Source organism: Columba livia, chromosome 7, assembly GCF_036013475.1.
Source record: "Columba livia isolate bColLiv1 breed racing homer chromosome 7, bColLiv1.pat.W.v2, whole genome shotgun sequence".
NCBI lineage: Eukaryota > Metazoa > Chordata > Aves > Columbiformes > Columbidae > Columba > Columba livia.
In genome coordinates, this window is record NC_088608.1 from 2,366,998 (window position 1) to 2,393,496 (window position 26,499).

At 43.1% G+C, this 26,499-nt stretch overlaps 1 protein-coding gene across 6 annotated transcripts in view; it reads right to left on the reverse strand.

The window, feature by feature from the left end:
• Positions 1-26,499, reverse strand: part of LYPD6B (LY6/PLAUR domain containing 6B) — a 47,095-nt gene that overhangs the window by 19,800 nt on the left and 796 nt on the right. Inside the window, exon 1 of one of the 6 annotated variants that reach the window (XM_065070232.1) lies at positions 8,537-8,626. The exons of the other annotated variants lie outside the window; for them this stretch is intronic. The gene's annotated coding sequence lies outside the window, so the exon portion shown is untranslated. Of the gene's footprint in view, positions 1-8,536; positions 8,627-26,499 lie in introns of those variants that run through there. 6 annotated transcript variants of the gene reach the window in all.

The window sequence follows — 26,499 nt, forward strand, 5'->3', positions numbered from 1 at the left end:
TATGTGCTATGTAAGTATTAAAATATACAACACTACATGCGATTGGCCTGTGCTACAAGTATGAATCTGTAACTTAGCTATGTGATTTTAATAAAAACTAAATATTATGGACCATTTGACCACAGCAACTGATTGTTTAACAAAACAATCAGTTTCACAAAATAAATCAGCAGCAGAATAAGACAGAACAGAAGGGGAGAGACCTGTTTCTTCTGTCGCTGAATTCCTGCGAGCCAGAAAGAAGCAGAAGTTGCATTAAACTTCGGTGACAACTGCAGCCCCATTTCTTCAGCACCACGGTTTCCACCCCCAAAAACATCCTTCCACCAGCATACCAAGAAGATATGGTATGATGATGATGTTTTGAACGCAAAACAAGATTAGAGGTTAAATACAACAACAACAACAAATCTTTCAGACAATATTTAAATGAGGAATGAGCCTCAAATCCTCCTGTTTGCAGGGAGGGCTGTGGATCCAGCCAGATCTGCTGATGTACAAAAGGGTATGAGAAGAGGCTTCAACTCAAATGCCTAAGAGCACAATGCTAATTTGCAATGATTATCTATACGTCGCTTCCTGCACTTGCCACACCAGTGTGAATTAAACCTCTTTGAAGTTCCACCGCTTCAGGTCCAGCAGGGCATCACCCCACTCGCCTCACCCTCTAATTCCACCGCAAGAAACGCCTGTGTCTGTGCCTGACCTTTAATTTGAACCATCTGTGAGGGCCTGGAAGGGTGGATTGCAGGGCTGAAATGGGGTCGGATGATTTCAAGGATGGAGTTAGGAAAACACTAGAGACAGAACTAGAAGTTTCCATCACCGGGCAGGTCTCTGATTTCTCCTACAAGCGGCGTCTGGCCGCCGCTGTTCTCATCACGGGTACACGGAAGCAGCGATATGTTGGAATTTCTCATTGACACATCCTTCTACCACACCTTCTGCACAAGGAAAATAGCAATTCACAACATTCAAACACAAAAACACCGCAGCGATTACCCAATAGCAAGGGAAGCACCAGCTCCGCACCCAGCCTTTGGTTCTCCCTATTGACCATGGAGATAAAACCTACACGATGAAACTTATTTGAGGTCTTTTGTTCACCTACCAGATGCAGTTTAAATACTCTGTTCCACAGAGCTCAAAACACAGCCACAAATAACAAATAACAACCATAAAGGCACGGTGGAAGGATTCTTAGGTAGGAAAGAAACTCCTTAGCCAAGAAGAGAATATAAAAGATGCTCGTTTTCCCGTAATGCATACTTTCCCTTATGCAGCAATCTAAGTGAAGTGGGTTTTTTATGCCTACAAAACAATTTTTCACTGACACAGGGTGATGCTATAACAGAGGCAGAATTCCTCCAGCTCTTATCTGACCCTGTGTAAACACCATAAAGTGCCATGCAAAGATTAAATTCTCCATCTGCTGATGGTTGCTACTGTTGGCCAAAACGGGGTCAAAAGTTAACGCACCCGGCTTATGCGTGAGGTTTTATAGCTGAGGCCCTTAAGAATGAAGCCACGTTACTATCCCTTTGGAGAAAAAAATATATCACATTGTATGTAAGAGATTCAGCCAGAGACAAGAGATAAGGCATGGAAAGGAGAGATTAACCTGAACCACCAACAGCTTACTCAAACCGATGTGAGTCATCAGTAACGAGAGACAAGAAAATGAATTGTTGGACAATCTTCTCCAGAATTGATTTCAAAGACAAAAAGAGCATGAGGAATTCTCGTTAGTTTTAAAAGTTATTCATAATAAGGCTTAAGTACTCTCAAAAAAAATCAATTGACTGAGCTTTTAGTTGCACATCAAACAAGGAAAAATGATTATATTATTACAAGCCTAAGACTTGGAAGACGTGGTCCCAATTTCCCACTCCACTCTACCGCTAACCTTCTCATTTTTCCGTCATGAAAATAATAACTGCATACCTTCAACACATTTAGTCTTACGCTAATCCATGACAGACTGGGAGGTATTTGTTGACAGCCATAAATGCTGTATTCTTACAGACAGGAATCCAGTTTTACACTCAATAACCCTGAAAGGAAGCAAGTCTGTTGAAACCCCCAGTCACACCTCAAACAAACATCAGACTGTTTCAAAATCTAATATGCAATTTAGTCTAATGACTTTTATCTGCATAGAAATAGCCAGTATTTAATCAATATTGCATAAAGGAAAAAGGATTATTTTGTCCACGGTTTAGCCACAGAAAAATTAAGTACCAAAGGGGCTTCCTACAGAACAGAAGCAAAAGCGTCCAGCTGATGATCACGGGGACCCACATTTATAAACTAATATGCATTTCAATCCAGTTAGCACTGGGATTTATGGCTAGTTGGAGATTAGCACTGGTATCGAACTGAGCCAAAGCCAGTATCGTTCTCTATGTTCTCACAGCGCTGAATAAATAACTTCAAAAAATAAGCACACAATATTACATCAATATTCACACACGCACATCCCAGGAAGACAGTTCATCCCAGCAATTTTCAGCTCTATCTTGCGGGCTGGAATCCCTGTGAGTTTGGCTCTCTGCTTTACTGTGGTGACACAGAAGGGCAGGGACGCAGCAGTTCTGCTGGGGTGACCATCTCGATTAAATTCTATAACCTGCCAGCAATCTCCGGCACTGGAAGCACTCCAGGAACTCTGAGACACGCCAGAGGCTGCGCCCTCTTCAAAGCCTTCCAAGGGGAGGGTGGGAAAACAGGGGTGGAGTGAAAAAAACATAATCCTAACTTAATTATAAATAGAGCTTAAGAATCCCATCCACGTGAAAGTTCTTCTGCTTTGTACCATGAATACCTCCAGGGCTCAGAAAGCCGCCCTGAACAGAAAACACTTGGAGTGATCCTCTTGTGAGTGGCTCTTAAGTGCTGATCCACGTGAAGAGGACAAGGGAATATTCCCCAGTAAATGCTCCTTCAGCAAATTAGTGCAACAATTAGTTATTTTGCTCCAAGTTGGGCCGCAGTCTGTACCAACAGCTGGCAGCCTTGGGGAAGGAGAAGTTCGGAATGACCCATGGAGTATTTTGTGGCTGTGCTCTCCCAGTGTCCAAAAGCTTTTTTCCCCTTGACTGTCACCAAGCTGCCTGCACTTTTGGTGTCATTCTTCTCCTTATTCTTCTTGCTCTCCCTGGTGTTTTTATTTTCAGGTTCAGCTGTTTTAACCACTCCTGTAACAAATGGGTGAGAGGAAGGAGCAGCGGTGGGGGATGGAAGAGGAAGAAGACACGAGATGATGCTCCGGAGAGGATCAATCATGGCAGTCTGAGAAACTTCTTCCAACAGGAAAAATAATATGAATACTGAGAGCTCAATCAGTTCGCTACAAAAAGCTCTCTTGGGCTTCCCTGCAAATACAGGAGCCTTTTTGTTACCTATTTCCTTTGTCTCTCTTTGTGTAAGCTGCAAAGAAATACCATTTTGTAACTCCCTATGTCAACTACTTTCAAATGCATTCCTCAGGTTCCACTGACATCGCAGCAGAAAAAGAAAATACTAATAAACCCAACATGTAACAAATAGCAAGCAAAGGTCAATGCAGCACTGACCTGAACATGGAAAGAGCTAAAGGTGCTCCACAAAGCCATATTTATTAAAAAAACATATGGAACTAGTTCTTGAAACATCACCTCCTAGTTCAAAATGAAGATTTGTTATAAATTGCACTGATACACTACAGAGCCAACCACTAATTGCAATATAACTGCAAATGAACCCAAAGTGTGATATGACTGTAAATGAACCCGAAGGAAAGCCTTATTAGAATTTTCTTCTCGAATTGAGAGCAACTGCTACATGAGTGAAGACTCTAGGAAGCATTTCGACAGTTCTGAACCACAAATGTGAAGTGTGACAGTTGGAGTTCTCCATAATTCACAAATTGGATAAGGAAAGGATCACAAGCCTTGGAATCTATTCACTCGGCTTCTTCATCTTCCTTTCAACACTTGTCACTGCTACCAACTTCAACCAACACATCTGCTTAGGTGATAAGGGCTTGCAAAAATGTCTGAAATAACTCCGTGCCACCTACAAAGGCTGTAGAAGCTCTCAGGGTTTCTGAACAGTTTATTATTTGAAGAGCATTAACACGTGCAAAGAGAAAAATGGCATTAATTTTCACATAATCTCTTTAGTGTTATCTTGATAACTTCTGTAGAGACACCAAATATGACACGCAACCCCACTAAAATGTGAAAAACTGAGGGGTAGTACAATCTGAATTTCTCATAGTCCTGGTAGCATTTTAACCCATTGCTGCCCTCCTGGCTTCAGGGCACAGAAGTCAAGCCGGGAACACCTGGCCTTGCTCGTGCTGAACTGGATAGAACCCACACATGACACATTTTAAGGTCAAAATATATATATATTTTTTAAAATTCATTACGCTATCAAGATAGTACACAAGGCACAGAAATAGCATTCTCGCTTGACTGAGACAACACGGATGTAATTCCTCCAACAGCTCACCAGTTCCAACAGCAGAAGTCTCTGCTCGGCAGCTGCTGCCGAACACCAGATGTTGTGAGAGTTTCTAAACAATTTCTTTCTAGAAACATAACCTACATGCCTTCCATTCCAAAGCCACCCCAAACTTACACCTTGTCTATAGAGTACAAAAGCTGCTGTGCCTCATCAGGCTCTGCTTATTCAGGCTTGATAGGCAATACAAAAATCAGCACCTGAATGCTTATGTTCTGTAATCCCTTCGCTTACAGCACTCTGACCGCCGGCAGAGCTCTCTGCTTTAAGCGGGGTGTTTGGCTTGCAAAAGTGCTGAAGAGAAGTTTCAAAGCTTTAGTTTTCATGATAACTGTCACAGCTGCAAAGGAACTAACACTGCGCCGTGTATCTTGCACAACTGGGACATTTTCTCTCATTATGCTGCTGACAGTTGTTGTTTTTTTTCTTGTCTTCAGTATAAACATCTCTTAGATATCCTCTGCTTCTAAAAAAAAGAGCCTGCACATGTATTCACGCTCTTCTGTTTAGCCTTTTTTTTAATCCATGTGTCTTAATAAATACCAAATAGATCTTGCTTTGCATAATACAAACACAGAAGAACATAGAAAGGAAAAACAATTTCACAAGTTTATTCTCTTCTTAATGTGATTTGTCCAGTGCAGGGGGGAAAGAATAAATCTTTCTCATAGGAGATGTAAGAACCAAATTGCACACAGATTCCTAAAGATTAGCATCGCAAAGTTTTGCCTAAAAGGTGTCTGGACTGAAAATTACTTAGCGCCACCCACACTTGCAAAGCTTGTGGACATTCAGTGATTTAACATGCCCAAGGACCTCGTGCCGAGGCGGGACACGTGCCGAGGAGGGACGAGGGGCCGGCAGCCGCGCTCTGGGTGGTGACCACAGCCAGCAGAGACGCGGCACCGGTTCCCCAGACGGCGGCTTAGACGTTCATCAGCATCGCTAATTAAACCAGTTTAACCAGCAGCCAGTCCCCAGCTGCTCATCCCCAGACGGCGTGTGTGGCCACACCACGAACCAACCCGGGGAATAGCTCCAGGTTAAAACAAACCCCAAAACCATCACTTTCCAGCCCCGTCCCTTCCTCTGGCTGCGTTTTGCAGCTGTATAAATGCCTGTGCAAACACGGCGCAGGAACCGGCAGGAACAGACGCCGCGGTGCTGGTTTCTTCTCCCACAAAGCTCCCCACCAACTTCACCCCCCAAGCAGTCTGGCTTAAAATAAACTCTGTTCTTTCACTGCTGCTCGGAGCTGGTTCCTGGGTAGCTGGTTTGCATTCCTCACGTGCTTTGGTAATAGATCAATAAATACTCAACAGGTATGCCCCTATTTAGACACCAAGGTGCTATAAATACTAGACACAGATGAACGCAAATTGCCCTGTGCAAAAGCCCACAGGGTTATGGCTGCAGTTTTATGTGACTTGGCCAAAACTGTTTTGTGAGGCACAGGCTTGTGATTCTGACCCAATTATACTGTAGACATTGTTGAGTGTGGTTTGTTATTAGTCCATGTGCAAGAAAGTGCACAGGGTACTTGGCCAAGACATAAAAGCAGAAAGAAGGACGGGGCACAGCGGAGAAATGAGAATTTAATGTCAGTTAAATAATCCAGCAACTCAAAAATTTGGAAAAGCAACCAATGTGAAAAGACACAAAATCTAATCGCTCCTTTTCTTATTCTTACATTAAAAATAATATTTTAATCTTCAGTTTTGTATGTTACTCACTAAAGGGTGTGGAAGAATCATTCCTACAGTAGAGGAGAGAAGGCTGTAAGTCACCATCAAAAGGTGACTTAAAGTTGAAAGGTGACTTTAAGCACAGGTAAAGTTATGAACGGGATTGTCACAATTAGCGCAGAGAACTTCAAATATCCGAGAAGGTCAGAAGCCCGGTATATTGCAAAAAAACATTTGAAGTAAACAGCAAACCTGAAAGTGTTTCCCATGGACCAGACTGGCACAGAAATAGGGTGAGATCCCTTTTTGAGGGTGTCAGCACTTTTCCATGAGTTCGGAGTCCAAAGAAAGTGGAAGAAGTGATAGAAATAGTCCTAGGCAGAGTTTTAAACCGATACAAGTCTGATATAAGCCATCAACAACTTGTAGGACTGAGGAGGAAGGAAATGTTGAGGCATCGGCAGCAGCGAGTGACCGCGAGAGCACAGCTGGAGAGAATCAGCACAAAGGACAAAACAGGCTGTACTGAAAAATGACATTTACACGCGGCTGAACTGCACCAGAACCCCTTACATTGCACTATCCAAATGCAAAAATCAGACTTTTCACTCTGCTCCTCTCACCGCAGCAGCAGCTGTTGTTCTCTCTTGTACGTACAGCTATCGGGACACGTATATTGGAATTTTTATTATCCATGGGAGCCTGGCTCTCAATGAACCCTCCCTTGCTGCAGCACTGAACACAGCTGATGTGACCAATGAAGCTTTTTTAATCATTACAGATTATTTTTTTTTCTCTGAAAGGAACAGCAGTTCAAGTATTTTTATGGACAGAACGTTTGCTTGGCTGCGCTGTAATCTTCTGTAATCCCTTCAAACAAAAAGCACTTGTCAAGTTTTACTGCAAAATACAGCATCTTCTAGGACTTCTACAACGATGCTTCTTATAGGATCCTGTGAATTAATGAATTTAAGGATGGGGTTTAAAAACTGTTAAGAAATTGGAACTTTTCTGAGTGAGAAAATAGCAATGTTACACTTCGAAATCACGCTGAATATATCCAGCATATATCAGAGCGGGGAGGCCGGTGGAAAGAAGAGCTGCCTGGATCACTTGCAGAAATGGAGGGTTGGAGCTTTGAAAGTCCCTTCCAACCCAAACTGCTCTACGATTCTATGACAATAGTGACAAATCAACACCTGCCACACACGGATGCTCAAAACGCCCATGACTGAAAAATCCCATTTAACAAGTGTCCTCCGATATACCAGATGAAACCAGATGAATCCATTAAAAAAAAAAAAAATAAAAAATAAACAGAATAAGTTTTTCTTATTGAAAATGATTACTACAAAATGCAAGTCAATAATCGTTAGCAGTTTCATCCCGGTTCCAAAGCATCTCTAAAAAAAGGAGGCTCATTACGCAGCATCTGATAAGTTCCTGGCAGAGTTTAACGATCAACAAAGGGGCTCTGTCTGCAAGTCCACTAAGAATTAATGTCCTGCGAAACTCCTCACTGCCAAGGAGACACCGACCAACGCATTTGCAATTTTCCCAGCAAGCTAAAGAAAGCAGGGTGGCTAATTTAATGGACTAAAGCCAAGGAGAATTAGTGTATATTCAACACCTGTAGGTCGTACACTTCGGACTTAAAACACATCAAACACAAGGAGTCTCTTTTCCCAGTAACACAAATCCCATTTTATTTGAAGCACCCTTTTTAATTGGTTATTATTTTAAACAAGTGCTTCTTTTTTTTTTTTAATTTAGAAACAAGGAGAATATAATGAGAATTCAAGAACAATTGTTTCCTTCTGTGCAATGAAAGAGTCGGCATGCTTGTTTTATGCAAAGCAGAACAAGATATCTAATGCTCACTTAAACAATTGTTTAGGCTTGGAGAAAAACCCTACACATTACAATAAACAACTTCTCAATTTCTCTATGACCAGTAAAATGAATGTAAAGACAACAAACAAGCACAGGGTTTACACCAATTCCTGACACTTCGAGAGAGTAGAAACTACAGATTAAAGAATCTGGGAAGTCTAATCCTTGGGGAAAGATTGCTTTGTTTTGGTAATCTGGAACCACACGGGTTTAAACAATTCAGACCAACAGCACCTGCTTCACCGTGGCTTCAGCAAACCCCTCGATGCACTTCACACGGAACTGAGCAAGAATTGTGTACCTGAGATATCAATCTAATTTGATTTTGGTTTCTAGTACAGGGCAGTTACCCTTGGCTTCTGGGGGAAAAGCCACAATTCTGCTTCAAACACATTCCAAAGTTTTGCGCTCAGTGTAAATTAATTTAGAAAGAGATTTTCAGCACGTACCTCAGACGTCTCTTCTAATTTCACAGTCTCCATCCAGGCCCTTGCTGAGCTCCAGCGAAACCTCCCGGACTGCACTGCAAACACGTTGTCTGGTTCTAGACACCGTATCACAACGAAACAAAAGCCCACACAGAATTTAATCGGTGGGAAAGATTTGCTTGCTTCTCAAAACAAGAACTTGTTGCTTTGGCTCTTTGTTTGTTTTTTCCACAAAAGAATAAATAAAAATAAGCAGGCACATATTTAAAATACTTCAGTTGTCCCAATTCACTTGCATACCCAGAACAGAAATTAAGACATGGAATACCAAGAGGATTCACAAATAGCATCCCAACAACCATGCAAAATACTTTCAGCATTGGTCCGTAAGAGGCCTGGGAAGGTGACGGGGACCAGGCAGCAAACACAGCTACAGGAACCAAGAAAATATGTACCAGAAAACTCTATTTATAAAGAAAAAAAAGGACAGGTATGAGCCAAGTATTCTAAATATTTCTGAGCAAGTTCAGCAAAACAACAAATAAAGAATAAACCCCCAAATCCCTCCCCCGTACACAGTTTGTACGCATGCGAAATATTTTTTGCACCGCAGGTACCATGTAAACGAGGCCCGTTAAGAGGAAACGACCTCTGCCAAGTGCTGCACAGAACCTTCCAGAAGGCAGCAGGGAGGAGCTGCAGGTCCTGGGGGTGTCCCAGCTCCCGTCAGCCGCCGCGGTGCCGGGAGGTTCTGATGCTTTAGGAGACCAAAATAAATGAAGATTCCCCTTTTGGTATCATCCAGCGATGATTCTGGTAATGAATTTCTTAACTTTGTGTTATAAACAACATTTGAATTTGAGTTATTTGAACTCTACAGTTGTTTCCGTGTATATTTCCTCATTTAAAAGAAGTATAAAGTACATGACTTATATCTCAAATACTGTTCCTTCTATCACCTCTATTCCTGCTGTACTGACAACTGTAATTTTTCGCTTGACATGAAAACCTAGGCTTACAACAACCACTTGGTTTCTCACGTTTCTGTTCCATTTATCCATCCATTCCTGTCCCGTGCACTTTTCAGCAACACACACCGAGCCACAAAAATGTTGCTGGTATAGACTAGAAGAACCGAAACAAATTTTCAAGAAAGAAGCTGAAACCTTGCAAGTAGTCTATTTTCTACCTCTTCTGGAGGTATACTGGCTGTTGGGCTTCAAAGTGAAGCACACAAGAAAAAGCATTACTTTCCAATATTGGTTCTTGCTGTTAAAACATAAAAATATCCCGTTCAGTATATAATATACTACTACTAGACCTGATGACATACCTAAAAGCTACATCGTTCTCAGCCTTTTCAAGTCTCTTTCCATGTCAGAAAGCAGAAAACCAAACAAGAACTGCAAAGAAGATCAATGTCATTCAAAAAAACCCTCTCCTCTTGCCTTTTCTCTTTTTTCTTTAAACATTGCGTGCATTCTTGAGCAGACAATGATGACAGATTGAATGTCAAAACCTTTTCAAAAACTTTCTAACCTTTTAATTTCTTTTAACTCTTAAAAATAAGCATCACTACTTTCACCCTGTGCATTGTGAAAGCCAAAACCATGTAACAAAAGGTACACCTTGCCTTCATATGAAGCTAATTTAGAGACTGTTATTTCTTCCACAGGTCTAATCATATTTTATTGTAAGAAATACCTTGTTAAGATAAACATTAGGGTGTTTTATTGTGGTAATTTCTTTAAGATAGCAAATACAGTGCTGACATGATTCCAGTCAAGCGCAGGAAGCTGTAACTCTGGAATTCCCTTCCCAGCATCATTTCTGGCTGCTATTTATTTACTTTAGGGCAATCATTGCCCTATTCTCGCCTATCAAACACCTTCTTACCTCCAGGGCTGGTGCTGATGTATGTTATATAAGCAAATGCTGCTTAACAAAAACATAATTTCACCTATAGTATGAATTTCCAGGTGTGTTCTTTAGTCAACCTCCCTCAGATCCCAGCTCAGCAAAGCTCTCTGCCACAGGCTTTCCCATTGACCTTAACAGATTTGTGTATATAATGAGGTGTTTAGTTTAATCACGGCAATACAAAGATAAGCCCGATTTAGTTCACAGTGCAATTCCATCATCTACCACCCACCACTGTGGAGAAACAACACAGAACCTGAATAAACTCTGTGTTTCGGCCTCTGATGTTCATTATATTATTAACACCCTTATCACGTGAGAGATACAGATGTGGGGACCAGCAGGTTTTTGGGGTTGTCTTACTACAATATGCGTCTGCTGTCGGCCACCTAATACCTGTCCTTAAAAATCACCCCGCTGAGCAAACCCAGATGAACCTCCATAAGCCATTGAAAAAGTAATGTAATCCAAACAACAATTCGCTGCTTTTAAATAGAACCGATTTCTCAAGACTCAAGTAACAGTGGGAAACAGGATCTTGAGTTTTGAGCTGTTACAAGTCTAAGCAATTAAATCTCATACAAAAACACATTACTACATGGACTACAAGTTTCTGAAGTGAGGAAAGATTAATAACTCTGGTATTTAACATACTATTATAGCTACAGGCACAAGGAACTTCCCCTGTGTCTGGTATACTATTGGGTATTGCATTGCACAATACTTATTCACAGCCTCAGAACTGAAACAGAATATAACAATTCCAGCTTTCTAAACCACTGGTCACTGCACTGACAGGTGAGTCTGTCCCATACAGAGACATATTTGGGTGATTTATCAATACCCAGGATGTGAAAATGCATCCAAGCACAACCTGCTAATCCTAAGTTTAAGTCTTTCTTTACCAACACAGAAAAACCCTAAACCAAACTAGTCAAACCATTCCTGTGTCAGAACTGGCATTAGCCGTGAACTTCATGGCATTCATATACAGAAATCCACCATCAGAAATTATTTCTGCGACTGTACATCCCAGAGTTGAGCTGATTTTGATGAGATGGACCAATGGGGTATTTTTCTTGTAGAGCTTAAACAGCAACTTCTTCAAGCACCTAGGGCTAAATTCACAAAAGGAATCTATGTTTCACAAAAAAAAAATCATTCAAAAATCACAGCAGACACACAAATGAAAAACTCCAGTCTTCACATTCGCCCCCTCAGCTGCTACCAGGATTCTCCCGGCACCTCCAAGTTTTCCATTCTCTAATCACACGGAATTTTGCTTTCAGGCACACCCAGTTTTGGCAGGTCTGAGCAGCTTAACCACCCCGGCCTGCAGCTTAGGCTCACGCTTGTATTCACAAGCCCTTCTCCAGGGTTTCATCTGAGGGGTTTGATCCAGATGGCACTCACACCAGATTCCTTCACTCGTGGGGATGAAGATTAATGAGTGAGGTAGCTGGAGGTCGGGCTGCTTTGCCCCACTCCGTAGCTCCGTTCGACAGGAGTTAAGTCGCACACTTGTCTCAGATGCGGGAGATCTGGGTTAATTCTTGCAAGGATTCAGACCATGTTTCTCCAAGAAGCTAATCTGATCCACATCCCAGCAGTTCATCTATAGCAGGATGCTCTTGATCTCTCTTACGGAAACAGATACACCTTGGAGTGAACCTTGTCCCAAAAGGATCATTACCCAACGCCCAGAAACCAATTCACACACAGGGCCAGGGTGTAATATCTGCTTTATTTGCCGTTCCGCACAGAAAAGGGCGCTAGGCGATGGTTCACAAAGCTAGCACCCCAGAAGCAGGCTGAGATACATATTTATATATTTCAACTTTTAACCTCTCCTAATGTCTTATACATTTTTATGCCTACTCAAAGCTTATCGGTCTAAACTTTTCTCAGCTTTGTTCTAAAGATGCAGCAACCATAAAATCTTCTATGGACGCACAGTGAGTAAGGGTCTTCCCCTATAGGGGGGTGGCCTTTGACAAGGAGGTATGTTTTTGTATTAAAATGAGCATAGTTCACCTAAATTCACAATATACCACTGGTCCTTGCCAAATTTCATGGTTTGTTACTATGTGTGTCATATTCAAGCTTTATCTCCAGGTTTGTCCTTCAGGTTCCTCTCACAAGTAACCAATTCCTGTTCTGTTTGAATTGTATTCTTTGTTTCATGGTCTGCTTTGGCCTGTAAAACCCCGTTAAACTTAACAGAGACATCAGGAACAGCCCAGGTCCGTCCTGCAGACAGGACTGAGCACACACAGGACAGACCATCACCTGGAAGATCCGAGTTCCAGCCTTTGTCTCAGTTATCAGCTCTTTATCCATTGACTTTGGCATATAAAACATCTGAATTTTCAGTGAAGATAAACGCCTCTGGTAAACCAGAATAAGGCTCCTTATTTCCAAGACAGTCGTGGTTTAAAAACCTGTATTTCCCTTGCTTTTCTGCATACCTTGAGGCACCTTCCCACAGGTGGAGCGCAGGCTTTTCACAGCTGCTGTGAAATGCCTTCTATTCGTAAGGCACAGAGAACACTGACATGAGAGTTCCATTTCCTTATTTCAATACCATTTTAAGGGCTATTTTTGAAACTCATATCAGAGTTTTAATGGATTCGGCAACACGTCAAAGCTATATAATCAGGGTCTGTTGTAACAGCCTGTGGAAAACATGCAGCCCTTGCTGCTGCAGGGAAAATGCATTTCACCAAATTAATTCAGACACTTCTGAGCATTGGTGATAGTGATTAACAATTAACCCTCTTCTAAATAGACTTAGAAGTTGATTAACTACTGCATCCCTCATACAGAAAGGAAACAATTCATTTAAAGAAACCTGAATAAACACAGTTTAAGGTTCTCCCAGAAGAAAACAACCCATTTCTGGGAGCACAGTTATTGTAACAGTTCTGAAGGGATTTCCCCTTAGCTGCTTCTTCAAAGCACACGTACTATATTCACAATATAAACCAATGTGTTTTACGTGTGTGTACATTAGAGGCATTTTCCTGCAGTAGTAAAATGAGTAAACCTGAGACTTTGAAAGCAATTTTACAGCTCGTTTTATAGATTTCCCCAGCCCTTTGATGAGCTGCCATGGCAGGAGGCAATCTCAGCCTCCAACCTTCGCTGCCGCTGCTCACGTCACCCGCTCCCATTCCCAGGGCGCCTGTGGGAACCAGCCAGACGTCTCCCATCAGTCCTGATCCCAGCAGAGCCATGTCCCATAGAGCATCACAAAGACCGTCAGCACGGGCACTTCAGCGCAAAGTCCGTTATGGAGACAAAGCATGAAATGGAAAAGATGCAGAGACAGCAGCCACCAAGGAAATGGTATTCTAGAAAATCCAGGCTCGCTGACAGCTGTGTTATCCGCAATAAAGATTGGATGGCTTTATCTCATATTAATAAAGAAATAAAGTTTAAACCGGGCTCTATCCAAGTGCCAGCAGAACTACGTGTCCTCCTCCTAGCAAAGCAGCAGCTACAAGCATGTGAATTCTCCACATCTGTAAGCATCTTATTTCCAATGGGTCAGATTCCAGTGGATACCTTTAAAAATAAAGACAATTATACCCATCACACGCTACTTTTTTTCCCAGTCGGACTGGGAGCTGTTCCATAATTCCTGTATGCAAAATATTCCCTCGTCCTTCACCAATACCTACATCTGACTCCACCGCAGCACTGACATTAAAATCACTGATCAGTAACACTATTAATGATACGTACGGGGCCAGGAGGCACAGCATGGAACACATATGGTTGACTTTGGGCAAAGGATCAGCCGTGCTGAGGCTGACCAAGGAATGTAAATCTTATACACAGCCCTAATCAAAGTATGTGGCGTGGCAAAGTGCAAGAAGCAGAGATCAAAAAAACTATAACCAAGAAGACGGAGGAAAATGAAAGACATGTCCCACAATCCACACAATTGCTATTACTGTCGCTGTTTTGGGGAATAATCAAATGCTCAAGGTGCTCATAATGAAATCCTTTACTTAAATGCCCAGTTTCAAATGGAAATACAAAGGAACTACACTCCACTAAAGATTACCAAGCAAAATAGCTGCAAAGATTATTATTTTTCAGATTTGATCTGCATAACAATCGTGCAGCAGGACAACCCACTCATCTGCCTCGCTGCTCTGACCGACTGCTAGTCACGCATTTCTTAACAGATGTTATACATATATATCCTCTATATATTCTCTCCCTAGATTTCTATAAAAATTTTACACTTTAATATATAGACACATACATAAAGACACAGTGATTTCTCTGGTAAAATAACTCGTACTAAAACATGATGACCCTGGCGGCATACCCTGAGCGCTCCAGCTCAAATATCTCTTTTACCTGATAAACTTCAGTGAAAATTGAAAAAAAATTACACTAATAGCTGGGACAAAGCCCAGATTAAGGCAGTACTTGATATTAACTCTCTTTTCCTTTCCATGATAACTAAGAGACAGGAACAACAGTCAAAGAGATGCACTGTGGCTGCTTTTAGCTATGTTGACTTAAAAGTGTGTATTGTGTATACTGCCAAGTTTCAAGTTTCGTATCTCGCATATGTCCAGGCATGTGATTTAGCACATTATCAGAACAGCTTTAACCACTGAAGCCTCCTCTGTGGAAGCACTGCAGGAAAACAGGGCAGTGCGGTGTTGCAAAAGGCTTCAGCGCATTATTCAGAGAAACAGCCACTTAATAAACCAGTAACATTCCTCACGGCACAGAAAACCTCCCAAAGCCAAAGCCAGCAGAAAGAAAGAATGAAGGACAAAGAAAAGTGATTTAAATGTGAATCATATCGTGGATCCGTTAGGTGTTAGCACTCCCAGTAAGGCAGCCCACGATGTTATCGGGTGGTGGTTAACCACAGGCAGGGCTGCAAACAGGGGTTTAACTGGAGAAGAGGGCATGCTGGCAACACCGAGCAGCTTCTGTTCCCTTTACTTTGGCAACTGAGTATACAAACAGTGATTTCTTTTGCAATCGCACATTGTTCTTAAAACAGCCTACCACAGAACTACTTCACTATGGTGGTCAAACTGCACTGATGACTCACAGAGCCCCAGACAGACTCACATTTTTAATAAGTGTATACCTTCCACCCGGCTGGGTATTACCAGGGAAAAAAACCTCATATATCCACAGAGAATGAATGAAACCCTCCGTGACACATGATACAAACTGGACTTTCTCATCATCACAGAAACAATGCTGCATTCTTGGCAACATTAAAAAAGATGGAAATATGTTTTTAAAACCTCCAAACCCTAGAAATAACTAGAGGCTTAACTAATCTATGCTTTAAAAGACAAAAAGTCTTCAACTGTACATTGAACTCCACAATTAAACATACTCAGGTAGGATATTGACACAATAAAATTTTTTAAAAAGCCATTTTGAAATGCTATGTCAGTACAAGTCTTTCAGCACCATTAATTTTCTTGAGCACACATCCAGAGAAAGCCAACAATATCCTGGATTCGTACTTTGAACAAGGCTTTGTAGTCTCCTCTGGCCACCAGCCAGAGGAACCACCACGTTCTCATGGTTGTCCATGAGTCTGAATGATTACACAGGCACTGACTGCCCAGGTTCATGCTTTATATAAGATATTCCCCTGATATCAACTCAACCGGACCCAGAGCACATCCTTCCCAAGATCCCCAGGCCTTGAGGTCAACCCTAAAACCATTTTTGCTCCCTCATTTCTGAACGTTCAGAGTCAGAGCTGTCCCCAGAAATGACACAAGGCTGCCCAAAGCAAAGAAAGGAAACATTTCCTTCTCTTTCTGCACTGCCTAAAATTATCCTACGTGCATCTCTCCAGCTATCGAGATTGTACACAATGCATGCGCTCAGCCTCCAAAATTGCCGGATCTGCCTCTAATTGTACTTACTCTACCATGACAGCGGGATACAAAGACAGTTCATAAATAAATTCATGTGTCCAATGACATTTTCCGGTGTTTGGACACCTCGGGACTATTTTTTTCAACACAGAACCACCCCTAAAAAACAACTAAAAGTGGCCCTGTTACTTTTTTATGCCCTATAGCTACTATCGTTTTATTTCTGTATTGATTTTTCAAAAGATCTGGCTGCAGCAGCTGACATCTGTTTAAAAGCCTGACCCATACTGTAGCTCTTCAAGAATTTTGTATGGAATCAAGGCACCAGAAGAGTTGCTGTTTGCCTTGTGCAGTCTCTAAAAGAAGTGAAAACACAGCCTTTTTCAAGCCAAGGGTAGTTTTGTCATTCAGCTTGTCGGGAGGCAGAGTTCCACCCTACAGCTGCAGTCACTAAAGGCTTTTAAAGTCTTATTTTGCAAGGATGGGATGGGATGGAAGCCAGCGGTTTGAAAAATCTAAGCGCAGCTAGAATACAAAACCTGCCAGAGCTTCAGGTTATCAACTATTACTGTATGTCTAACAGCCCAGAAAGCACCAGTCACTTTTAAAAACTGATTTATAGCAAATGCAAGAGAAAAGCGAAACGGCCCCAAAAGCCGCTCCCTTTCTGAACGGGACGAGATGAAACGCTGTAGGTTAGTCACAGTTTCACCAAAATTGGGAAAGACGGTTACCCTCGCTTGCTTTTCTGTTCCCAGGTGAGTCACACCAGCGCCAAGCCAAGTCCAAAGTGGGTAAGATTGGAAAAGCTGGGTAGGATGGTCCAAAGCTCTTGCACAAAGTTTTGCCTGCCTTACACAATTAATAACATGGTATTTTGATTTATGAACTGCCATTAGGTACCTATAGTAACATGAGGTTTGGGGTCTGTAGTCTCTGTCTCAGTTCCATCCTCTTTGTCCTTTAACCCTGTGGTTAATTGACCCCAGACAGCAATCAAACACTGACCAGTTGAGGCTTGTTCTCTCCCGCCTCAGTGGGATGGGAGAGAGAAATGGGGAAGAAAACGTGAGAAAAACATTGTGGTTGGAGATAAAGGCAGTTCAATAAGCGGTGGACAGGGAATTGCTCACCCATCCCACCAGCAGACCAATGCCCGGCCACTCCTTGAGCTATAGCTCTCTTGGAAAGTCCACACATATTGCGGAACAAAACATTATACGGTATGGAAAATGCCTTTGATCAGCTCGGGTCCCCACGGCCTCCTGCTCACCGCGGTGTGCTTGCTGGGGGAAAAAGGGAGAACCAGAGACCCTGAGCAATTGCCAAAACATAGGGGTGTTATCAACCATGTTTTAATCCCAAATATAAAACAGAGCAACCATATGGGCTGCTATGAAGAAAATTAACTCAACCCCAGCCAATGCCAATGCCCATGAGCAAACTCCTGTAGGAGGGTCGGCAAATAAACTGTTCCTTCCAACAACTCAAAGGCAGTGCCCTGATCACCGAATCACAGCACTTCTGGAGTTGGCAGGGGCATTCTTCCAACTCCTCTGTCCGAGGAGGGCACCTACAGCTGGTTGTCCAGACAATTCATGAGTATTTCTAAGGAGGGAGAGCCCACAACCTCCCTGGGCAACGCACTCTACAAAACCAAATTCTGACGTAGAAGGACAAATTCTGGTCATCACGTATGTGACGCAGCACAGGAAAAATACAATGCATTAAAATATTTGATGTGACTTCTGTTAACACTGTGTATCTTCTGGCATAAGCAACAAAAGGTAAGAAACTGCTCTCTATCAAAAATCCACAGCAAATAACTATTCTTTTTTTAAAGTTTGCCCTACTAGGTGGTGGGCTCACTAACAAGGAAAATTAAGTCCTGCGGCAATAAAGTATGTCAGCAAAGGCCTTTTCTTCCTCTCTTGTTAATTCTTAGTGAAATATTTTTCCATACCTCTGAAATGTGGCTTTGAACTACAGCAAACAATCCTGACCCATCAGACATCCATCTATTTGTCAAATCACTAGGGCGTTGCTAAAGTCAATGTTGGTCAGGAAAGGGAATAAAATCAACTTCGGCATTCTCGCCGGGCCGTCAGAATAGCTGAAGAATCGCTCCGAGTGACCTGAGATCTGAATCCCGGCAAGTGGGTGGAATGTATAAATCTTAGATATGAAATACACGCACACAGACTTGAAATAAAAACAAACTAAAACCACAACAACAATGATCATTTCTCTTCGGTATTCACACCCCAGCCAAGATGTGCAAGTCTAATCAAAATTATTACTCATAGAAGCACAAAATCTCAGCAGCTAATAGAATGATAAATTCAAGCTGCATTAGCCCAGAATATGGAACAATATGTATCTTTTTCTTCTCAACAGACACCCCTCGGCAATCGCAAGCGTCGTGACATTGGCACCGCTGCCCTGGGACACCCTAGAGGCACAAATGTGCAGGTGACACCCAGTGAATCCCTGGTGACCCCGAGCAGGTGTCTCTTCCTGCAGCTCCTATTTGTAGCTGCAGAAGTTTCCAGCTCAGGTGTAACGGCACCACTGGGGATGGCAGCTGCCATCTGAACACAAACCAGTTGTATTTTCATTCTCTGCAAGACAAATCCATAAGTAATATCAACGGATATCTTCATTATTTTGAAAATACGATCTGCTTAGTTCCTCAGAACCCAGTACTTGCACTTTCTTATAATTGAATAAGCTGTTGTGCAAACCGTGACAGAACTAAAAGGACCACGTAAGATAACTGTAACTCATTAGCTTGGACATGAGGAAGATAGCTGGGCCAACAGAACTGAAATATCTATATTTAAACAGATATTCCATTTATTAAAATTATTGCACTCCATCACGTTTCAGGTTAAACACCCTATAATGACAAGTCCTTATCAAGAGGATGCAGTTTTGAGTACACACACTACATATCCAGAGATTCAGATAGCACAGTGGTCTCATGAAGCATTACTACCTGAAAGCCCTGATACCCAGTACTTCCAAAAACATGCTTATTCACATTATCAAGGGAGGAAAACTAGAGAACGGGTCGTGAGCCTCAAGAGCAGATGCCCTGAATTCCAGTTTGATTTAGCACAGAACTGGTGCCTGGAGGCACTTGATGTAGGCAGTGATAACCTCTGAAAGAAAAAAATAAAAGCCATGCACATTTTAGCTAAATTAGCAGGCTGGTTCAAACAAAAACTTAGTGTTGCAAGTATCTTATAGCCCCTGTATTACAGTGTGAAGTTCACACGACGCTGTCAGCCCTACACACAATTCAGTCCTGCACGCCCAATCCCCCATTTCCTACAGCCAGTGAACCAGAAATCCTGCCCCACTTGACACATCGTTCTCCTTGTCTAATTATACTGTAATTATTAACTTCATTTTGTTGCTTCACAGAAGAAGAGACATTTTCAAGTCTGTGCAGATTAGCTGTACCTCATTAATATTTTAAACACTTATTTTAAGTTTTTCCACACTAGACTTAATTTGCAGTAGTGCAAATTCTTTTTAGCCGTAGCCTCATAAATCTGGTACTCTCTCCAAGTGCCAGATTCATTACTGGGAGGGTAAGATGGGAATTTTGTTTCTGAATAGGGTTATTTTGAATCTCTGGTCATTTCAACAAAGCAGCTTGCGAAAGAACTGTCCTGAATCAACAGAGCAGGTGGGATATATTATATTATCAAGAAAGAGGTAAGCACGCCCCCCTGAACCCAGCAGTGATACCTTCTTAAAGCCTAACACTTCATTATCCTTTTCGGTTTTGATCTAATGAGTGAGAATTTGTAAATCCTGTTCTACAATTTAACAGTAACACCTGCAAAACTACAATACATACCTCAATGCATAACATTATAATTAGTTTGATCTGTGTTTTGGTGATAATGCACACATGTTAAAGCAATAAATCCCTCGGGTTTTTTTAAACCAAAATAAATTGATATGAAGAGTAATTACTGAAGCATAGAGAACCGATACAATAATTAAGAGGAACAGGACGCAGCCCAAGGGTGAAATTAGGATCCAGAATGAGCTTTGCACAGGGCGATTCCCCAGGCCTTACAAGCAGACGGTGTTTCAATAACTGATACGGCACAGGAACAGCTGCTCCAGCTTGTTCGGACAAACCGCTTTCTTCACATCTATAGAATCTGTGCTGCTGCTTTTTTATCTATACTTGAAAACAATTTCTATATCCTACATAAGCATCCTCTGATTGTACAAAACATGTGAGGCACATGAGATGCCATTACCCTGAAGCTGGACCCCACAAGTGGAATGTTAAATTGACACGTACCAAAAAGAGACCAAGAAAGGGTCCTGTCTTCAGGTGTACCACATAAAATAAAAATCACCATTTATTCTATAACCCCAGTGCACTGGTGTCTGAAAACTAGTCTGTTCTCTGAGTCTTAAAGAGGGAAAAAACACTGTAATCTTTTTTTTTTAATGTTTGACTTGTAGGCTTAGTTTTAAAGGCTGGATGCAGAACCTGCCCTTGGAGCAGGCTCAGATTATGGAGCAATCACATCACCCTGGATGACATCTAATAATGCTCCTTGGATGAAACGCCAATTAGAAGATGATTCTCCATAGTCCTGAGCCACAGAGAGCTGGAAACTACAGAAACAACTGTAATGATGAAGTCTAAGGAAGATGTTACATGACTTAAGCCTGGTACAATAGATGGAGACAATGAACTTCAAGGGAAGTGACCCCAGAGAACAGTGTTGGGTACATGGAGAGTGTTGGTTTCTGCTCCCAAGGAACAAGCGCCAGGACCAGAGGAAACGGCCTCAAGTTGCGCCAGGGGAGGTTGAGGTTGGATCTGGGGAACAATTTCAGTTACCAGCTGAAAGAAGGAGCAGCAACGCGTTAAGATCACATCTAACCACTACTCCCTATGAAAGCACCAAAACTCTTCGTATCTGGCCTCAAATTAAGTCTAAGGCAAAAACTATCTGTGACGAAGGTTTTAAGCACTGCAAGGATAACACCAAGTTAGGGATACAAGCGACGTCTGCCCATATTTCTCTCTCTTTCATAAGCTTTTAGCTCCATTTCGGCGCATTAAGCTGAGCTCTGAATTAGCGCAATTTGCCGCAACAGGTTTATTCACATCGAGACAAAGCCGGGGCGGCATTTTTCAGAAAAAGGGATTAGATGACTCTAACCGCTACCATCGGCACTTCTGCATGTTTAGACTCCGAGAAGGGTAATCACCGCACTCCAGGGCATGATCTCCAGGGGTCAGGGAGATAATCTTACGCCCATCTTTGTGCTTCTGACGTTGCCGAATTGGGCAGGCGCGTAATAGAGGATATTAGTCTGCCCTGAAGCGTTAGTTATTCGTCGCAGCTTTGCAGAGCTGGGGTGCTGAGCCAGCCTAGGACGGCAGCCTGGTCGTTCACACTCTGAAACGCAACATATTTCAGATACAAATAAGGGGATTTATTATTATTTATTATTATTATTATTATTTATTATTATTATTATTTATTATTATTATACCAAGGGTCTACAGACCTACTATTTTATGAGGGATTTTTTGTTTGTTATATTGCCACCTATATAATAGGCAGAAATGAAAATATCTTGCATTTAAACCTACAGCAAATATACAGATACAAATTAAGTATCGCCCCTACAACTGGTGTTAGTTTTCAACCGATTTAATCCAAACAGGCCTAAGGATTTCAGTCTTAGCTTCTCTATCATTTGGAAATCACGGTGTAATCTTTTTAGGCTACTGGGAAGGTAGACACATTTCTTTTTAGAGACACAACAAGGCCACTTTGACTGACACGGGAAAGGAAACAGTTCTTACAGACACACTAATTTATGAGCAAAATAAATTGCGAGCGTGAAAACAACTATATTTCAAAAATTTGATTAAGCGGTAAGTTCGATCTATTTATACATCTGATTTTTCACCTACTCACTGCAAGCATCTCCTCTCATTTTGCTGAACAGCGTGTACTCCCCAGCTCATGGTCACCTCAGAGATGATGATCTGGTTGATCTGTCATTACGGTTCAAACGAGCTGGGTCACCTTAAACACGTAATTAACAGGTCCTGGCCAACCCAGCACATTTATTCCGCAAGGGTGTAGGGAACATTTACAGCCCAGCCATTAAACCAGAGAGTCCACAGCTCTCCAGCGAGAGCACTAAGGACAGGATGGGCCCAAACAGCTGAGAACGTGTCACATGTATAATACAAACTTCAAAATAACTTGTGTGCCTGCTACAGAGGTCCCAGACCACAGCACAGTGACTTTATGTAACTCAGTTAATAAACAACACTGCTACCCTACAATGTTGTGGAGTTTTTTTAATCTCAGCGTTTCAAATAAGCCATTTTTTCTCACCATACTTTTGACAGATGGGATTTGTTATTGAATTGTTTTATGGACTGTGAGAAAAAAAAAAAAACAGAAAAGGAAATAGAGTCCAGATTTATTTTTTTTTACATGCTCTGATAATTTAGTTTAAAGCTGGACTACCCAATACAGAAAATAACCAGACATGCTTCACAGAAACTTTCAAATGGAAACCTTCACCGCAGACTTTCCCACCCCCCTTGACCTACCACCACCTTGAACAGGAGAGAACGCCACATTCCATATGTACCACAGCACATGGTGACACTGAAACGTGGGGAAGCTCAGCGTGCTTGTATTTCTTGGGGTGAAACTGGTGCCCCTAATAATGCTGTCACTGCAGTGCTGTGTGCGCTGAGAGTTCTTTGCAAACTGATCCATCTTCACAGCAATGCATGGAAATAGAAAAGTCATCATTACTCCCATTAATGAGACAAGGAATAGGCAAAAAGAAGATAAATGACTTGTCTAGAACCCTTCAGCAAGTTAGGAGATAGCTAAAGCCTAGATCTTTTAAGAAAGAGACTTATATTCTAATCCTTTCCTGCCCCATTTCTAGAGCTGGAAAGTGATATTAACAATGGGTTTTTTCAAGTTTGCTTCAAGCAGGTTTCACACAACAGTTTAGGTTTAAATATCAAAGCACAACCTACACAAACCCCACCGGGTGAACGCCAATTTACCCCAATTTGGTTCCTCGCCAAAGCCCGGAGTTCAAACCGGGTACATCACAAAGCCCCGAGCTCCGGGTGGGAAATGCCAGCCCGGCGCGGTTGGCGCGGGCAGAGCGGTGCCGTTCCAACGCCAAAACGGATCACGGCTCCTGCCGCCTGTTCCGGCTTCTCAGGGCCCTGCGTTCCGAGCGTTCAGGAAAACAACCGTTTGCACGTGTCGTTCTGAGCCTTCCCTTCAATCTGGCACAGGGAATAACCAGCCCGGTGAGCAGATGTCTGCTGCAAGCACGTGAAAAGTCTAGAAGATGAAGCCTCTTATTTGAAGATACTCACAGCAATTAATGAAGAAATAACTGCCAACAACACACGCACCGTACAATACAACTTAAAGCTTAAGAAAAGCCACAATCTGAAAGTCCTTCTGAGGTTTATTGGCGGGGCACCATTGTACGTACCCCTTCACCCCTCGTGAACTGATAGACGTGCACCTCTCATCCCTCTGAGTCACGCACACCAATAACCGAAGCATTCCTTTCTTTTGAATCTACAAAATCCAGCTACTGGATGTGAAGAAAGGAATTCTTGAGGAATTTAGACTTAAAAAGAAGGGGAATTTTCGGAAGTATCAGAATTCATGCAGCGAAAATTGTTTTAAGATGGAGGACTTTCATTCTAAGGAAACCTTGAACTGGTAAGGGAGGTGCGGGGTTTTTTTTTGGTGCAGCTTAGAGCTGATTTGGACTGAGAAATGACAGACAGCCCTGGAAAATTCTCCAAACCTTACCTACCTTGCCCTCCTTGAGAGACACTGAGTGTGTGTAAAGTGTTGCTGTACTTTTTCTCTCTCCTTTGCTGCCCAGTTCCTCACCTGCTGCCTGCACTGACTTCTGCCGGTTTGTAAACTGAATTTCCAACTCCTGACTTTGGACAGGGCTCTCCTACATCATCGACACAACTTGCATAAGCAGCATAAAAAGGAAACATTCCCTTATCTCTACTCCCACAGCTGAAGCTTGGGCAAATGGAAAACACAGCGCGAAGACATTGCGATAAACCGAACGCGTGGCATCAATCCACCCATGAGTTCACAAGGTACAGGTGTCTGTTCTAAGGAGATCCCAAGGGTGCAGGGAAAGGTGCTCGTTCTTGCAGAACAGCTGCTTTCCCCTGCAGCAGCTCGCGCTTGCCAGCCGCATGCCTCCCCCACAACAAGGGCATATCTACCCGCACCTTGGCTACGCTCTCCCGCTTCTCCTCCTGCCAGAGAAGGCATCCAGCGCCTGCTGCCAGCCAGAGGACGGGCTTCATCACAAGCGTTTCGTGGATCAACACACGGGATCCATCCTACAGGAGCTGACCGCAGGTCAGAACTGAACCCCACATTCCTGTGTAAGTTGGGGAATGACCTATTAGAGAGCAGTGCAGGGGAAAGGGACCTGGGGGTGCTGGGGACAGCAGGGTGACCATGAGCCAGCACTGGGCCCTTGTGGCCAGGAAGCCAATGGTACCTGGGGTGGGTTAGAAGGGGGTGGTCAGTAGGTCAGAGAGGTTCTCCTGCCCCTCTGCTCTGCCCTGGGGAGACCACACCTGGAATATTGTGTCCAGTTGTGGCCCCTCAGTTCCAGAAGGACAGGGAACTGCTGGAGAGAGTCCAGCGCAGCCACCAAGATGCTGAAGGGAGTGGAGCATCTCCCGTGTGAGGAAAGGATGAGGGAGCTGGGGCTCTGGAGCTGGAGGAGACTGAGGGGGGACTCATTCATGGGGATCAATATGGAAAGGGGGAGTGTCAGGAGGATGGAGCCAGGCTCTTCTGGTGACAACCAGTGATAGGACAAGGGGTAATGGGTACAAACTGGAACACAGGAGGTTCCACTTAAATATGAGAAGAAACTTGTTGGGGGTGAGGGTGGCAGAGCCTGGCCCAGGCTGCCCAGGGGGTTGTGGAGTCTCCTTCTCTGCAGACATTCCAACCCGCCTGGACACCTTCCTGTGTAACCTCATCTGGGTGTTCCTGCTCCATGGGGGATTGCACTGGATGAGCTTTCCAGGGCCCTTCAACCCCTGACACTCTGGGATTCTGTGATTTACCAGACTCCTGACAGTTCATGCCGCTAGAACCCCAGATGTCGAGCGCTGCAGACATGGCCCTGGCAAACCCAGTTTGAGGCAAAATGCCCGAAGATTATCCGCTCTGGAAGGGATGTCACTGAGAGGACACGACCGGCTGCTAAGACAACGCTGCAATTATCACGCTGGGAAATGCTAATTGACTTAGAGCAAGTAACGCATGATGAGAAGAGGGAAAGACGCTCATCAGCAGCACTGGTAACTAAGTTAATTGTGGATTGACTAGAAAAGCAAAAGTATTACCCTGCAAAGATTGATGAATCACCCAGCCGTGGCCGCTGTACCAAACAGGACAACTCCCTTCATCCATGCTATGAAACATCCATCTATTAATACAATTCCCTCTGGAATTCACCTGCAGTCTGTTCTGCTGGGACCTGGCCTGGCCGTGCTCAGCCGGGCACCGGCAACACAAGGCAGAAGCATTAAAATAAGGATGGACTCTTTCAGCTTTGAATTCTCTTTCTCCTGGTGCGTCTGGTGTCTCCTGGTGTGCGTGTTCTCAAGCGCAAGGACTTTCTCGCTGTAAACCTTCACTATTTTATCCGTTTCTTCAAAACCCATCCAAGGAGGGGCGGAACGAGGAGGTTCATAGTTACAGAGGAAGCTTGAAAACTAAACCTAGAGGTTAAAAACCAGCCCGAGAAAGAGCGATCACAGCGTTTAATATTTTATTATCTTAAACAAAAACACGTTCATGGAGGGAGGGAAACTTGAGTCACTATCTGAGCATGTGGCATTGCCAGTGCTGTATCCATGGAAGAGGTTACAGCACGCGGCTGCCTGCGCTGCTCTGATCTCTGCACCCGCGTTACCCTCTGATGGACGGGAAATCACATGAACCTGTTTCCCTGAGGTCACCCTTAGGAACCAGCCAGCTGAGTCTTGCCAACCAGCTCTATCTGTGCAAACCGCCTTCACTCGCCAGCCCTGGGACGGTTTTTATGATCCGCACAACCAGAGCG